Raw genomic sequence first — 18,286 nt, forward strand, 5'->3', positions numbered from 1 at the left:
ATTCTACACGTAAAACCTCTTAGGAAATGATTGTTGGATTTCTCTTCTTGCTGTTAGCTGTTCAGCTCTTTAAATAACTCGTTATGTATGTATTTGTTTAATACTTCAGCTTTATGAAGTATTGGAACAATGCCTTCTGAAAGAACTAACCTTGTAGCATTAAACAGCTGTTCAGAAACACAGTGCTTGATTTCACGGTAAATAAAATGACATTTTGGACTTGAAATAGGTTTGAGCGTAGACTGTTGACTTCTCATTCTCACTGAGTGATAGGCACCACATCTGCTGAATTCTGGTTGTAATGAGAATGCCAACCCATGGGAATCGTGCAGGGGCTTAGTCTGGTGATGTTATTGACAGGAGTTTCAGTTCTGTCATGCTCTGACATGGTGGCACAACAGCAGTGTTGTCTCTTTCAAGTAGCTTAGGTGGAAAACCTTCTGTATCTGTAATATTCTCTCAGACAATAGTACGTTTTTTATCTTAAAAGTGTCTTGATACGAAACTTTGCCTGCGTTGTCACCTTGCGTTGGTTGATTACTTCACCCTTTACTCTCCAAAAGCAGGAGTTTTCAATTAAAAGAGGGTAACTTTCCCAGTGTAAGAGGCAGAAGATGCTTGAATTTTGCAAGTGCGGTGGGGGCTGCTAGAGTAAGGCCATAATCAATGGCAGCAGGAATCATCCTACTTACGGAGTTAAGAAGCAGCAACTGTTTTTGTAAAGCTTTCAGAGATGTTCTTGTCCTCTGTCTCCTGTGTTTATATCACAGGAAAGTAAACACCATACATTTCTTCCCAGTTTTGCTCAGTCCTACTATCTCTCCCTAAATGAAGCATGAAAATATAAAATTGAAATTGAAATTATATTTAAAATTCATAATTTCTCTCATTCTTGACATCATCTCAGGTTCACTCCTTTTATTTTCTCATGCTCTTCCTAAAAAGAGGATTTCAGCAAAGATTTTTTTTTTTTTTAAGACACTTACTATTGATTTTTGCTTGTACTTGTGCTTCTCTTTTTGTGTAATTGTTGGGCTGTGTAGATCTGGTTTTTGCTTTTCCCCAAAAGCAGTAAGAGAAAAGAGGCAACAAAATGTGAGGGAAGGAATGAGAAAGAAGGCTGCAATATACATATCTGGGTTATTTGATTTTAGCATAGCTACAGACTTGTTTCCTTTCCCTCCATTTTGAAGACTATGGTTCAAAAGTTGACCTTGGCATGCAGGATGTTTAACGCAGAAACTTCTGCTGATTATCTTAAAAGAACAAAGCTATACTATCACTTTTTGAATCTTGCAAGTTCCTGTACTTTTAGATCCCTCCCTTGAATACCAGTGATACTGGTACTTGTTATTTATAGTATCAGGCATAGATTTTCTGTAATTATTTTAATGACATCATAGGATTTCTTTTGAAAGCAGGGTTCATAGATAATTTGACAGATTATTTAATAAATCTTACATTATTTCTCTAAACCTTAAAAAGTCCTGTTCAGAGGAGATTATTATCTTGTCAAAATTGTCATAATCATAAAAGACATTGAAATATAATCACATCTATTTAGGAAGAATTCAGCCCACATCAGCTGTTCGTGCTGAATGTTGAAGCCTAGAGCAGTGTTTTTCTTTTTTTTTTCTTTTTTTTTTTTCTGTTTTTAAATATCTGAGCAATATTTTAATGGAGGGATCATTAAGTGCACCAGTTTCCATCATTGCCAATCAGCGCTTGTACAGAGCATCTTTCCAAGCTATGGTCCCATTAACTTTGTTGTTATAAGCACAGGTATTACTTATGTCTGACAGGAATACACAAAAAAGAATTCGATGTGTTTATATAATAGCTGCCTTTATAGCATGTATTTTTCGAAATAAAGGAAAGGCTTAGCAGTATGACTCGTTAATCTTTGTCCAGGTGTTTCATATGATGCCAGTAAGCCAATGGAGACATGTGTCTCAACTTCAGTCTTCAGTTGAAAGCATGTCACAGAATTTATTGACATACAAGATGACCTTACCTTGATGGTTATCAATGCCTATAAATAGTTCAAGGGAGGGTGTCAAGAGGATGGGGCCAGTCTTTTCTCAGCGGTGTCCAGTGGCAGGACAAGAGGTAATGGGCACAAATTTGAACATAAGAAGTTCCATCTAAACACAACGAGGAACTTCTTCACTTTGAGGGTGGCAGAGCCCTGGAACAGGCTGCCCGGAGAGGTGGTGGAGTCTCCGTCTCTGGAGACATTCAAAACCCGCCTGGACATGTTCCTGTGCAACCTGCTCTGGGTGGACCTGCTTTGGCAGCGGGGGTTGGACTAGATGATCTCTAGAGGTCCCTTCCAACCCCATATCATTCTGTGATTCTGTGATGAAATGGAAATTTATATCTATGTGTTGTTTTAATTTAATAGTATTCATTCATTGTTTTATCTCCAGTGGTTGGAGGGAGTTTTTTGGACAAAATTGGAGGTTTCTTTTGAGGTTCTTTTGGTTTTGTTTTTGATTTTTTTTAGTAGTCATTTTTTGTTGTCAACTTTGATCAAGAAATTGACTGCAGGGCAATATAATCTTCTTGCAATGCTTTCTTCATTGTTTTTTTTTTTTCCCTACAATTTTGTTGTATTCACTTATTAAACAGAAATAAAGATATAGGCTGGGGTGGGGGGAATCTTCGTACAGACTTATTAATGGAATCACCATGAACAGCCCTTTTTGTAGGCTTTATTTTCCTGTGAAAAGAAATCATTAGGAGTTAAAACCAGAAAAAACTATGCTTTGAGCTGACTTTTGTAACTGTGTAAGTAAGGATCATTTAAAAGCTTTAAAGAGGCAGCATTGACTGTCTTCTCTCTGGTTTTTTTTTGGTTTTTTTTTATAATCACCTCTTAGCTTTCAAAGCTTTTGGCTCTGTCAGGCCCAGGTTAACAAGTCTTTTTCAAGAATGTTCTTTCACTGACATCAAAATAATGGACAGAGACAGAATAAAATTATTGAATCAAAGCAATGGGGTTTGGTGGTTTTGGTTTTTTTCCCCCTTCAGGCCTTTTACTAACTTTCTTGTTCTGGTTGCTTCATCTTGGGTTAGACAATACTGCTATTCAGATAGTGTCCATCTTTTTTAACAGCATTTGTATAACTGATCAGTGACATCAGGAGAGTGATCTTTTCCCATTCTTTGATTCTTGGAGCCCCTTCTGCCACCCTCTACAGAAATCACTATCTTATCGCTTCATCTCTTCTGTAAAGATATAGTGAATCTTATTACAGTCCAGTAAATCATCTAGATTAAAGTATTTCTTTGTGAAGTGGAAGAAATTTTCATTTTGGAAGCAAATAGTTCAATTTTTGCCTGCTTTACTGAGAAGTTTTTAATATCTCTGTTTCCCCGGAGGAAAAAAAATCTACCTGCTGTCTCAATTTACCATCTAGTATGCAATGTAAAGGCAAGTGACTATCACCAGAACTTTTACAGGGCTGGCAAATATATCTCCACTGGACACATAATCACTGTGGGATTACAGCTGGGAACTGAGAAATAAAATGTATCAAATTTCAGAACAAGAGAAGACTTTTTATTCCATCTAGTAATAAGGAAAAGTTCCTCTGAGAAAAATGAATAAGCATCAGGCTTTAACAGGCAATTCTGCACTCACTGTGGGGAGGGAACTTTTGTGAGTTTTACCTTAGCTACTTGTCAGAAAGTATAGTTGAATTCTACCTAAATCACACCTTTTTTTTCCTCTGATCATCTTTCTAGAACCTCATTTTCACTAACTTGTGTATCTTAACTGTCAAAAAGTTGTTCATCCCTTATTTGTGAGCATTTGATGACATTTGTCATCTGCATGTCAGATAACCTGTGGGGGTTACACATAAGGATTTCTCAAATTGTATTAGTCTGTGTAGTAAGGATGTTAAGGCTAGAATTGCAATACTTGAGTTGTGTGCAAAGATCTGTAACTTTAATTTCATTATAGGACTGTTGAACACCAATTTGCTTTCCTTGCCAGTTTGGGCTACAGCGACGGCATCACTGTATACCTGCAGGAAGATTTACTATCCTATTTCCAATGAACCAAAGCCTGGGGAACCACCGATCACTATGTCTAAAATATTGTTCAAGTCATGTTTCCCTAAGTATTTCTGTCATGTAGATTAGTAACTCTGTCATCCTGAGTTTTATACAGAGATGGGCTGAGTTCACATCTTCTGAATTCGAGAGTTGTGTGTTTATATATAGAAATATATGTATATACTTTTACTATGATAGTTCCCAGATTAGTTCCTCATATTAGTCACGGATCATGCATTGTGGGAAAAGATTGAAGAGATACACAGTCTGGGTAGCACAAGTGTTGGATTTAGGGTAGCAATCCTGTAGTCCCTCTCAAAGTCAAACGTCTTGCTGGAGATTTACTCCTCAGTAGATTCCTGCAAGTACACGTGCAGGGAGCTTCCTTCAAAGAAGGTGAAGCAAAATCCCAAGAGATTTTCAGATAGCATCCCTTCTACGGCTTCAGCTCTGAGGATTCAGTGCCACAAGGAGGTGCTTGTGCAGCAATTCCCAGCAGAGTCTGCTTTCCCAGAATCTTACAAAGCTGGGGAAACCTGTTGGCATATCTCCTGTCGAGAGCGCGCAGCGCTCTCAAATAAGCTCCGTTAGCTGGAGAAATGCATCTTATGCATGTTTCTCCTAACCTGAATCTTTTAAGCGTACCTTTAATTAATTTCATTAATTACTAAGGTAATCCATAATACTCCATTGCTCTAAGGAATAACATTATAACAGAGATGTTTGTTAGACTGTGAATACAATCCTCACTTGTGGGTTGCTGACATGTTTAGGTGTACTCACTATAAACGCATGTGTTGTTATATATGTTTTCCTTAAATTGTATATAATTTTAAAATCCGAATGACTCTTATATGAACAATATCTATCCTTCATTAGTATTAGTCTCTTATTTTCAAGTTGTTACCAAGTCTGCACCCCTTCTTTATAGACCATCTTTTGTTGGCTTCAATCTAATAGAATAATGTCCTTGGGTAGGATGAAACACTTGGTTCGACGCAAACAACTTAAGATCTCACCAAAAAGAAAAAAACTAATCAACATTAAGATATATTATGCAGATCATAAACAAGATGGGTTTCTCAAAATGCTTTGAAGCAAATACATGGGAAGGATAACGCCTCTCCACCCTTTCTGCCGTGTGGGGAAGCTCCCTCTACACACTCTGACATGCCTTTATTTTAGAGTTTTAATGAAATTGGAGAGAGGCCCCAGAGATGAGAGTTGGGGACGCCTCCAGCGCCCACTATTGCTTTGCAGCCTTCCACCCTGGCACTGCCATGCCCTGTGTGGGAACTGCCCCAGGGACGCCTCTCCTCCTTCTCCTCCACTTCTGGGTTTCAATCTAGTCACAAAGTAAGCTTTTAAATATAGCTTTTTGCATGTATTTTGACTGAAATGCAATCTAATGATACTCCTTTTTTTTTTTTTTTCCAAAACCAAAAAAGAATATTTACAAAGTCCCTGAGGAATATTAGCAGTCGGCAGGGATATTTGTGAGTTGCAATTGCTGGGCCAGGGCCTTCCCTTTGGTCAAGAAGCAATATATTTTGTTTACAGTGAACAGTTAAGAAAAGTTGATTTAGATTACTCAGAAGGTGAGTGCAGCTAATCACAATTACTCGTAATACAATTTAAGCAACAATTAAACAATGATTTAAGTAGAGCTAGTGTAGTGGAATTTAAAGAAATTCAGCATTTGGCATGCATAGCTCTCTTGCGGCGCAGCCCCTTTGCTGTATTTTGTGATTCCCTGAGCAGAGAATTGAGGTAATATTGGCTAATTTATCTGAGTAATTTGGATTTTTAAAAAATCTCACTTAAGCTGTATTTTGAACTTTGTGTTCAGTTTATAATGTCCTATGGGCTGTACCAGATTCTCATGACAATGAAATATTGTACTTTCATCATTAAACCCCATTGGAAGATTTTTTTTTTTAAGCTTAGTAAAGCATTTTCAGTAGCACTAAGAAGGAAGACATTTAGTCAATGATAGTGTGATTGTTGAATAGTCAAAACTTAATAATATCCCGATTTGTTCTCAGACATTCTACAAGCAATACCAAGTCATAGAATATGTATTATTTAGTTTATAATTATTTACTTGATATTAAGAATAACATAGCTTTTCAAAAAGCACATTTTTAAAGTCCTGTATGAAAATGTATGTCTAGCAATACTTGGGATATCCAGATGTGAGATATATATGCAATATGTGATTGGATATATACACATACCCAGTACACGTATGTATATATGTGTCCACATGTATACACGTATCCAGACACATATCCAATATGTGATTATCATTCGAGATCCAATGGCATTCTTTATAGTAGTATACATGATTAATTTTAACTTGACTAATACATTCTGTGTATTGAAATCCAGGACACAAATTTTCACTGTATAGCTCTGATAAGAATTTTCATTTTTCATCTGAAAGAGTTAGACACTGTTTCCCCTCAGAGGCATGTGCGTGTGCCTGGCTTATGTAGCTTGTGAAGGGCTAAATTAATTTACATTTTGTGTACCTCATGGTGGTGTTTTCAGGATGCTGAAAAGTAGTACAACATGTTAGCGCTGCCCTTGACTTTCTCTTTTTTTGACATTTGCATCCTATGGTTTTTACTGGAGGAGAGGGAAGAATATTTTGGTATTTAGATTTACACACTTGGTTAGAGCACTGAAAGAATTTTAACAGGCCTTTTCTGTTTTTGATTAGCCTACCCTTTCATTTACCTCTTTGAATTTTACAATATCCTTCTTTCAGTTGGCCAAAATTCTTAAGCGCAGCATTCTGAAATTATATACTGATGAGTTTTCTTTCTGGTGCTTATTCTTCTGTCTTATGAAATTAAACAGAACAAGTATCCATGGGTAAGTTTCAGTCACTGATGCAGTCCCTGGAATACTTATCTTCCTCTATCTTGTCACTTTTGATCCTGTCCAGAAGTTCTGTGGTTGATACCAGATTGCAGAAAACTTTGCTATTTCTTTGCCCAAAGTACTGGATGGTACAAGAATGCTCTGCTTATTTCTTCTCATGGAAAAGGCAAATATTTAAATCTCAATAAGATTGTCCAGGCTTATGGGATCACTTATTTCTGGCTCTGTCAGAATCCTCTTCTGCAGTGTGAATTTTGTACTTCTCTGACTACACTTGCTCTAATTCACTTTATGTAGTATAGTTTGTATCCCTGTGTATGTATAACCATAAACATAGTGTATTTCCTTTTTTTATGTGACCTGGGGTATTCTTAACTCAAAGTGTCAAGATATTATTAACAGCTGTGAGAATTAGCTCCATGAGCCTATTCTATTAAAAATACTAGGCTTCATATAACCTGTGGTAAAATCAAAACATTAGATAATGATACATAAAGTCAGATGGTGAGGAATTTTTTATGCAATTAACTTGCCATTTTGGGGGTTATACAGGAGCTTATATAGCTTGGAAACTTTTGGTTAAGGAAATATGTACTGGGACTTCTAACTTTTGATGTGATTTAGGTCACCTTTTTGCAGCTGGTGAGTGATATGTCTGGAATATCCATGGTTATTTTAATCTAGAGGTGCTGTTTTGTTTTATACGATCGCACCTCTGCAATGACTAATTTGCTGTCAGTGTTTCTACTGTAACTGTGAAGTACTTTCTCCATATTGAAGAGAGCACACTATCCTTCCTCTGGTATTTCCACCACATAGACAAACACCTGCTTTGCTAGCAAATCATATATTGAGTTCTCCCACTCCCACCCCAAAAGTTCAAGTGGAGGGCTGTTTTAATGGTTTTCCTTAATTTTTCCTTAGTGTTTTTTTTTTGTTTGTTTGTTTTTATGCTGACAGCTTTCTAATATACAGCTGGATGGCTCCTACTTTTCTACTCTCTGCTTTGTCCTAGCAGCTTTATGTTAAATATTACTCACCCTCATAAGCTACTGTGCTGTTTAACATTTGCAAAATATTTCATGGTCCTCACATAAGGAGTAGTAAATATCAACAACATGGATCTACCAACACCAATTGAATAGGATTAAATTATTAAAAGCATTTTCTCAGCTTGAATGTTAATACCAGGTCACACATATTCCCAGGGTCTTGTAGCATTAATCGGTGTGTATGCACAGTAGCTGCTGCTTTCGTTATTATTATAAATGAATTGCATTAGTGCCTGTAGACCAGGACCCAGTTGTGGTAAACTCAATACAAGCATAGTAAAAAGACATTTCTTTCTCCAAAGAGCAATCCAGCTTGTTTTGTGTATTCAAAATAAGCTGAAGGAATTGCATGAAAGTGACTCTCCCAAATAGGAAATAATTTGACACAAAGATGACTGTCCTGGATGAAACAGGTCCTTGGTCAGTGTTCAGTTCTGTGCAAGCAGGAATGGGAATTTATCTAGTTGCTCCTGTTTATTGACACAAAAATATCTTCATTTTATCTCAAATTAAATTTGTTACGGTCGCAGAAGTATTTCAAAATCCTTAGTCTTCATCTAATCTTCATGTGAGGCCGTTACCAGAAACTAAAAGAGCTTTGAAAGATTTTGGTTGCCTATGTTGAAGATGAGATACAGGTATGAATAGAAACCAGGTTTACTCTGACTTTTTACAAACTCACATTGCAAACCCTTCGACAAAACTTCGCTTTCTTGTTACATCTATTCTCTTAAACTCAGTCTTTTTGCTGACAAGTTTACTGAGGGTGAAATAGTCTGTTACATTTCAGCATGCAAGTAAAATTTTAGCTACCATGTACCAGGAGAAAATCTAATGTAGAAATTAGATTCCCTACTGGAAAGCAGTGGCCCTTCCTTTGACTTCTAAATCACCTAGTACTCCACAGCCAGAGTAAAAGGTCTTGACATTTCCTCTTTGTTAATCCTCAGTGCTCCCTTATTTTCCTTGCCAATGTTTCTATCTATTGATTTTTAAAATATATTTCAAGTTCTGCACTTTAATAGGGCATCTGACAAACATTAGCTGTGTTTTGCTTTGTCTAGATTCTTACCCTCTTCAGCCCTATAAGGCTGGAGCACTGCTGAGAGCTGGAATTCTCAAAAACCTTGCCATGAGCAAATCAGAGCTTGATTTAATAATCAGTGTATGGATGCGGATAAACAGGGAATATAGCTGGAGTGATTAAAGGGTTAGATTGTAGAGGGAGACGGTCCTTGGCCATCAAGCCATGAGAATGTGAGACTCTGAGGCACATGAATTAGGCAAAGGAGACACATAGACTGATAGAGCAGTTCACATATGGGTTGTCTGTCAGATGGAAATCATAAGTAAAAGTATGACACAGATAAAACAAAAGTATGCTGGTCGTGATAATGAGATCAAGCAATATGACTGTATAAAGCAAAAGGAAGGCAGTGTTTAAGGAGTTAGAGATTGTTGGAAAGATCAAAGGTGAAAATTATTTTATAAGCATCAGTCAGAATATACATGCAATGAAAGAAAACAAAACAGTTAAAGGTTTTTTTCCATGGATATCTCCTGCATCTAATGCTTGGTTGACGTATTCATTATCAATAAGTGCATACTTTCAAAGTTCCCCAACAGAGGGCCCATGCTCACATACTAATCCTTGGCAATGATAACCGTATCTGGGCATTATGAACATGGTACTGCACAATTTCAGATGAGTTCATGATTCACGTAAATGTTCTGAAACAAGGTTATGTTTAAAAATAGCTTTTGTGTGCACTGAGATTAGACTTTCAGTAGATTTCTACAGTAACTGACCCCCCTCCCCAAGTTCAAACACTGATTCAATCCAGCATCTTCAGTGATGAAACCTCAACATTTTAAATTATGAAGACTGCTAGTTAAACATTTATAAAGTGCCCAGTGCTGTTACTTCTTTAAACTATTAAAATGTAATGTTTTTATACGAACATCATTATAAATTTATAACAAATTTAATTTGTGGTGATGCAGTGTTCTATGGGCTGTGAATTACTGTCCTAAATTTCAGATAGCAGATGCTTTCTCTGGGATGCAATGCCTAGTTGATGAGTTCATAGGATGCAGCATAAGAATATGTCATAATTTTTGTACCATCTCTACTCTGCTTACACAGCTTGCTTTTTTAGACCTTTAAGGGGGCATTTCAGGAGCAACGAAGTTGACACGCAATCCTCAGTCTTATCAAAAGCAGATGATTGCCTAAATCCTTTAATATAAATAAAAGAGTACTTCTTCCAGTAGTATGTAATGGTCATTTAGAAATGGATCAACAGATGCATGTAATTTTACAGTATCAAATAGCTCCAATGATTTAAAATTCATTTTTAAGGAAATATACTGGTGTACTTAATTGCAGCAGAACTGTTGTGGAGCATAACGCCAGTATTATCTTGAAACGTCAAAATGGTATGTTCCATAGTGCACAATACTGTATTTTGTAGATGAAAATCTGATCTTTATGCTGTAAATCCTTGGTAATTGTAATTAATAGACTTATTGCACATTAGAATTGCATGAGAAGAAGATAGTTAATATCAAAATCTGCCCCTACCTATGCTAAACAAAATGTGTGTATAAAAATCTGCCATGTCTGGATGATGTGAGGTATATATAGGTGATGTGAGGTATGTATACTAAACAATGGGGTCCAGGAGACTAACAGTTTAAACAAATTACATGATTTGTAACTGCAATTTACTATTGTCCCCTTCTGTCACTGAAAAAAAGAAGAAATAATCAAGGCAGAATACCTTGAGCTCATTCTAACTGAATGCTTCCTTTGTGGCTTTTCATGCAAGACACCATTGTTTCCAGGGAAGTGCCAGCTCGGGGCTCTCTACCTGTCCCCCAGGCAGAGGTTTTCCCTGTGATGGGTTTGGGGAGATAAAAAAGCAGAATTTCCCAGGGGAGCCTGGGCTCAGTGCTGCTGGGCCCTGAGTGCTGGAGCAGGAAAGCTCTGCAGAGCTTACTGGTAAAGCAGCGTTTAGTCAGCCCTAAAATTTTAACTAAGACCCCTCAGTGAGCAGCTGTATTGCCTATTTTCATTAGAGCAAAAGTCTGGACAAAGCAGATTGGGTTTAAAATTCAAAAACAAATTAATCTTTTACAATTGGAATAATTCCCATGGAAATGAGTATATTAATGCATCCTCATACTGCTACTTTTCTTCAAAGTACTAGCAGTATTTAAGTACTATAAAAGGTTAATTTTTAGCATACTTGATAAAATAACAGGTTTCCATAAAGCATAAAAGGAATCGTTATTTATAAAGATCAGGGTCCTCTTGTCATTTTAAACCATTAGTACAGTTTATGTATTTGCTATATAAATGGGAGTATATTCACGTAATGGCATGCTATTTATTTTCAAAGTCCATAACTATAAGATGGCTAAGAGTCTAAGAGTAATTTGTGCCCCATATATCAGTCAGATATGTGTGACCCTGACTCTGCTAATATAGCAATATTTCTTTTAGCTTGGCGAGGAAAATTCTTATTGCTGAGAAGCAAATTACAGCTGTCATTGAAAGATTTAAATAATATGCCCTCAGGATTGCTCGAGTGGACTGTTGCTCCACTGAGGAGCTCTGATGACATCAGAGAGATGCTCATGCAATTTATTCATGTAATTGTAGTTCCAAGATGGAATATATATTACATTTTGAAGGTGATGTTATTTAATAATGAATGATTTTATAGACTCTTCTAGTCCCTGTATTGCCTTCGCCATTATATTTGTTAGGATCCTTTTCTTGACATGTCTTTTTTATTCTACATTTCCACCTCTGCTTATATGGTTTTGATTCTTCTCTCCTGAACCAGATGCTCCTGATTTTTCTTGAAACTTAATTTTTTTTTTTTCCTTTAAAACAAAGCTGAAAGCTTTGTGGGAATTGATGTTGAAATCTGGAGGAGCAAGAATGTTAAAATGCCTGCTTTCATCTTACATTTTGACCACTGCAGGTTTCAACAAGATTCTCTTCCCTTCTTGCAGCTTCATACTTTAGTTTTGCATAAGTATTTATGATCTCATGAGTACATAATTACATTAGCATACTGCTATGTGCTTGTGTATGTGCACCTATTAGGCTTATATACTATTCTGTAAGCCTTTAACATTTTCTCATTAAATTATAATTTCTCTTATTTTTTTACTATTTCCATCTATATAATGGCTAAAAGTTTCTGAAATTACTAAAGTTTGAAATACCTTATTTTTCGAAATTTAGTTGCAGAGATTCCAAAGGATAACTAATTTCCTGATAATACTAATTACTCCTGAATATCAGCTCTACAAAAAGTTTCTCTGGTTTAGAATCCCAAATAATTTGCTACTTTATGTCCTAGGAAAAAAAAAAAGTATTTCTCTTACAAAAGGATTGAAAGAAGAGACCAAGGAATTGACTGGGGAGCAGAAATTCTATAGCATGCTAAATATTTTGATTTAACAATTTAAATTCCATTTGAGTTTAAGTTCTTTCAGTTGTACATTTCAAGAAAATGAAATGTAGTGAAATAGGATGCTGTGATATGAGACTAAGCTATATGGGAAGCCTAATAGTCATCCTAAAAGCAAAGCTAGCACCTGTAGGTTTTTGGTTTTTAAAGCTTGTATCTCTGTCTTTTTCTTCATTCCCCTTTTAACAAACTTAGATGGGAGATGAACCTAGTAATGATGTAATCAAGCTTTTGACCCACAAAGTTCAAATGGCTTTGAAATGAGGCACACTGAATTTGTCCACCTCTACTAGAAAGTTATAGCAGCCAAACGTCAATCTGCCAAGATTATTTTATTCAATTCTTGACTGATACCTTGTAGAATACTTCAGGAACTTAAAAAATGATGATACTTTTAGTTGAACTTGAATGAGAAAGTAGAATGCAAATGTAATCGCTCTGACAGTGAGTTAATGACTCTGGGACATCTGGGAGTACGGCAAGGTGCAGAGGACGGTGGCAGGATGTGGATTGGAATATGAAAGGAGCAGCATTGGCTGTTGCTGGATACGTGTATGCGAGAAGGAAAAATAACGAAGTCTTGAAATGATTAAAGGTGAGAAATATAAAGCTGTGATGAACACTGTCTCAGTGTCATGGAAGCACTGCAGTTCTGAATGTAATTCCCAAACAATATGAAACACAATAGATTTTGTGACTACTGAATATATTGATTTAAGCATGATATGAATCCTGTGTCACACTCTGTACAGCCTGTCCCCTCTATAGTGCTGCTTTGATCCAGCTCCCCACCCAACTTACAGGGGTTCAGCTTGTGGTCTCTCTGTTCCAGCAGAGAGGAAGGAAAGAGATTGGAGGTGGTTGCACTTCTCTTGTACCTTTCTGGTCTTCTCCCCTGTGGTGGACAGGGATGCATCTCCCACTCTTCTGCAAAGAAGGTGGATCAGAGCTAGACTTGTGTAATGTCTGTAGTGGGGTCTGTGCTCCAGTGAGGTTTTATGCATTCAGGAAGACTGTAGGGAGAGAGGAGGAGAAGGGGCACCAAAGCCACCTTGTATTATAGTGTCATAATTGGTTGAGGTCTAGGGACATTTTCTAGCCACAATCAATTATTAGTGAGAAGTTCTGGCAACCTTACTTGATTTGATAATATATTTAGTGGTATCATGCTAACATCATGTGAGCTGCACTGTTACCCATCCACTCGTTTAAAAGAAAGCAAAAAGAGTTTTTTTAACAGAAAATCACCCAAGGTACATGACAGCTGGATAACTCTTGGTACCTCACTAATAAGGCAGCTATAGGTGTGATAGTCTCTGTGCCCCTCAGTCTTCCATCAACCCTATTGCTCTGCAAGGCAGCTGGTGCAAACACGTGAACCCACGTGGTGTGCAGAGGATACGGGTTCCTCCATGCAGTGGGGCTGCACTCCAGCCAGACCTGATGCCACACTTGCAGTATAGAAAGCATGTATATGTGGTCTCGGGGCCACCACAGAATGCAAGCATCACTTCTGTCTCAAGCTGTACGTTTGTACCGTAGTCAGTACAGTCTTGATTTTGACTGGAAGCTTAAGACAGGTAACTGGAAGGACTAATCAGACAAAAAGAGTGAAAATGAAAAGAAGCAAGTTTGTAGCACTTGAGTGGCTCAAAGGGCCCTTTCTTCTTAATCATTCCCTGGACAATCATTCTTTTAAATGCTGTGTCTTGTCATTAGTCGGCATTAAAATAATTTTGTCAGGCTAATACAAATGATTTCAGACCAAACTAACGTTACCTAACGCCATCTGTAGAACAAAGGACAGAATAGAAGGTAAATCTGTTGACCATATTTAATTACATTTTTCCAGATGTGAGAAAGACCAGCCCTTAAATTCAGTGATGCTACTGGAGCAACAATCACTGGTGAGCAACTGCTCACCAGTGCAACAATCCTGATGAAAAATTTAGGGAAACAGGTTATATATTTCTTACATAATTAATATGTTGCTAGATCTAATACTTGGAATATTGAGATGTCTTATGAGAGAGTCATCACAGCTTTTATATAAAACTTGAAAAATCAAATGAAGAAAACTATAATATTTTCTGCCACTCAAGTGGCTCGCAAAGCTCATTATTTTTGTGTTATTTTCCTGACATTAATCTTTTCACTAAAACCACGTGGTTGAAAATAGAGGGATGATTAGCATTAGCCCATTTATGAGAAACTGCTAGTGACAGAAGCTTATTTATTGTTGTGTACAATTAAAATATGATGTGAACACATGAGAATTTACATTAAAACAAGATTGCAGCTTGTCAGCAGTTTCCTTTGTTCAGCTGCGTGTTTATTAGGCTACAGCTGCTCACCTACTTTTATATGACTTTATAATAATAGTAGCAACGTCTTCATTATTGGAGATGTCTAAACCAGTTTGATTACACAACATACAAAGAAAAAATATATCTGATATAATCTTTATTAAAGAACTAGATCAGGAAGTAAGATTTCATACCAAAAAAATATTAAAAAAAAGACCTTCCCATCTCATCTCTTTATTGGTTTTGTCTGGGTTTTTTTTTAATTCCTTGCAGTGTGTTGTTTATGCATAGCACCTGAGGTGTTTTAAGTACATCTTTTTGCTCTTTTATTTGGACAACTTCAGTGCATCTGAATAAACAACTCAAGATCTGTCAGAAAAAAAAGCATGTACATTTTTTCCCTAATTCTGTCATTATACAAAGTGATTTCTGCAGTATAATAGTTGGTCTTAGTTTATGTATTTAAGGATCTTTGGGGCTCAATAGTCCTGTTATGAAGAGGGTCAGCTTCTTTATGTTCCTTGCTGTACATGCACTATGAGGGGAGGTCACAGTGAAACACCCACACCTTTTTCTGGCTCCTGTGATCGGATGGGTAGTATTTCAGAGCCGACAAAGAGGAAACCAAAAGTTTCAGCTGTCATAGGTGCCCTGCTGACACACAACATCCTGAAGCAAAACAAGGCAGGTTTTCAGTGCCCTTATTTCTGTCTTGCCTAGAGATGTGGTCAAGCACAGAGTAGCCATCAGCAAGTCCCAAGAAGAAGATGTAAAAGAAAGCTCTGGGAATCTTCCAGGAGCCTTCTAAATGGAAAGATTTTGGTTTTTTGGGAGTAAAATAAGACCACCATGTCTTCAGTGTGCCTAGGGGGCACACCAGCACTATTGTGCTAAGATGATTCACATTATTCTCCAAAACAGTCAGAGAAAATACTGGTCCTATTAATTTAATATATTTTTTTGCAGTCACTATGTGCAATTCTAGCTATCATGTGAACTTTCTGAGAAGATAGGTATGGACTTGCACGGCTTTCTTGCTGGCTGCAAGATGTCTCTTCTAGCTGTGATCGTATTTCTGTCTAGAGGGTTTTATTTCTCATACTCAGCACTGTGCTGAGACACAGAGTCATAGCCGCTGACTATGAACAGAATCTTAGTCTGGTTTTCTGGAGCAGAAGCAGGATGAATGAATGAACAAGGACTTGGGTCACTATCAAAATTAAGACCTTGAGCTTATGTTTCAGGTTCATTAATGTGAAACAGAAAGAACTGTGCTTAAGTGATTTCTTGTGACTTTCCTGACAGGAAGCAAAGTTTCCTTTCTTCAGCTTGCTCGTGTCTGTAAAAAGATCCTTTACAACCCCACCACCTCATTTTTCACTTTTGTTACAGAATAGAAAAGCAGCAAACTGTTACTTGTTTGGGAAGTGTTGAGATATGACTGGAGCTATGATTGTGAGTCTGGCATGTACGGCGATTGAATGCTTGCTGCTACCTTCAGTACCCACTGTTCAAGTTACTTGTATTTTTTTTTTTTGTTTGGGAGTTGATGGTGAAAGGGTGTCTCTTTGCTTTTTGTTACTTTTCCTGTGAGTTTCTAATGCACCATAAAGTCTCACTGCCCTCTACGAACATTCAGTTTACATTCAGTTTAAACACCAGGCGGAACTTACAACTGTGATCTAAATTCATCATTTGTGATTTTAATGACACATTTCTGCTATTTCTTTTTACCTAAATGTGATATCATTGGCATTGATTTAAGTGGGTTATATTCTCATAAATTATTATTCGATTTGCATAAAATAATTTATGTAAGAATATCTTGATATTCTAATGCTAAAATTAGGCTGTTTCTAGTTAAGTAATTAGAGGTGTCAATAATTTTCTAGAATTATACCACATAATACATGATCATCTCCTTATAGTACTTTCCTAATTCATCTTTAGTCTCCAAACCTTGGCTGAATATGTGGGCAGAAATTTCTGAGTGCCACTGTCAGAGGTTTGCCCTCTGATGGCATTTTTACCTTTGCAACTTTTGCTTAAATATAGTTATTAATTTTAAAATGTGGAATATAATAATTATTAGACACTCCTGTGAAGTCACAGAGGAAAAAAGCCATAAATGTTTTCATGTTCTCACGTTTGAAAACTGAGGTTTAAGAAATCTGTAGTTTTAACATTGTGGAAATTGCTCACTAATGACAGTTTAATTATAGGATTAAAACTGACTGTGATCTAAAGCAAAGAAGGAAGGAAGAGGAGAGGCAAGAAAAGAACAGATAGAAATATCACTATACAAGAGCATCTTAACCTTGGGGGGATTTTTGCTATCCCTTCATCATATAGAGGTGAAACAGGTACGATACTCAAAAAGTGCAGTTACACCCTGCAATTTTCAAAAGAAGAAAACTAACCAGATACTGTCATTGAAACCCAGGGAGAATTAGACATAACTCTTGAAAGCTTGTATTTTAAATAGTATTAATATGTGATCTACTATCTTTTATTTCTCAGTTGAATTCATATGCTTTTATATTATTACAGTGATTTATTTTTAGCTCTTCAAAATGTACCCCTGCTCTCAAATGTCACTGATATTGATTGGTGTGCTTGCACTCAAGTGTTCTAGAAATACAGATGAGAGAACAAAGCAGTACCATGTTATGGAAAGTTTCATGACCATCTCCCAAGAAACTCAGCCTTCTGTTGAGTGCATGTTTGCAGCGTCGCTGATGAGGGTAGTCTATGCAAACATTTTTGTTTGCATGTTCATTCAGGTTCACATAGTTTTAATCCATTCAATTTCTTACTGTTTGGTCTGGATGGACCATCATATCAAAGCAAAAGTCAGATACTATCCTAAAATTTTTAGGCTTGTTGAAGATGCAGGTAAATAGACTTTTGTTTAAACTTGGGAACTGGTAATGAAACTCAAAGCCGTTGTTTATTTTCTTACAGCTCTTGTGGAAACAACAATGAATATTGTTAGAACATAATGTGAGTTGAATACATTTTTTGCAGTGGCCATTTATAAAACAAATAGTGTTTTGCTTTACTGGAGCTGATGCCTGTTAGGTAAACTGTTTTCATGCAAGTATGAGAAATTTCAAGTCGGGAAATGTATGGGTTTGTGGCACCTTATATTTTTATCATTTTGAATGGCAGAATAGTGGTTGTAGCATTGTAATCTATACTTTTAAAATATTTAAGATGTAAAAAATGGTTCCCTTTATCCACCTAATGTAGATACCTTACTGCTTAAGCTTTCAGCCTTGATTTGGCTGTAAAGCTGAACACAGTTTTATGGAAAGAATGTATTCAGCATACATGTTTCAGTTGGGTGAGTCTGCCTTCCTAACTTAATGACCCTGATTTTTATTTATGTTAAACTAACATTGATTATTGATCAAAGAAAAAGTCTGGGGAGGGAAAAGGATTAGGCCAAATGAGATATAATTGTAGGGAAAGAGTTTTAGCA

At 36.7% G+C, this 18,286-nt stretch overlaps 1 protein-coding gene across 3 annotated transcripts in view; it reads left to right on the forward strand.

The window, feature by feature from the left end:
- ULK4 (unc-51 like kinase 4) overlaps positions 1–18,286 on the forward strand; it is a 226,361-nt gene that overhangs the window by 168,780 nt on the left and 39,295 nt on the right. The gene's annotated exons all lie outside the window — the stretch shown is intronic.

This window comes from Numenius arquata, chromosome 7, assembly GCF_964106895.1.
Source record: "Numenius arquata chromosome 7, bNumArq3.hap1.1, whole genome shotgun sequence".
In the NCBI taxonomy this organism is placed as follows: domain Eukaryota; kingdom Metazoa; phylum Chordata; class Aves; order Charadriiformes; family Scolopacidae; genus Numenius; species Numenius arquata.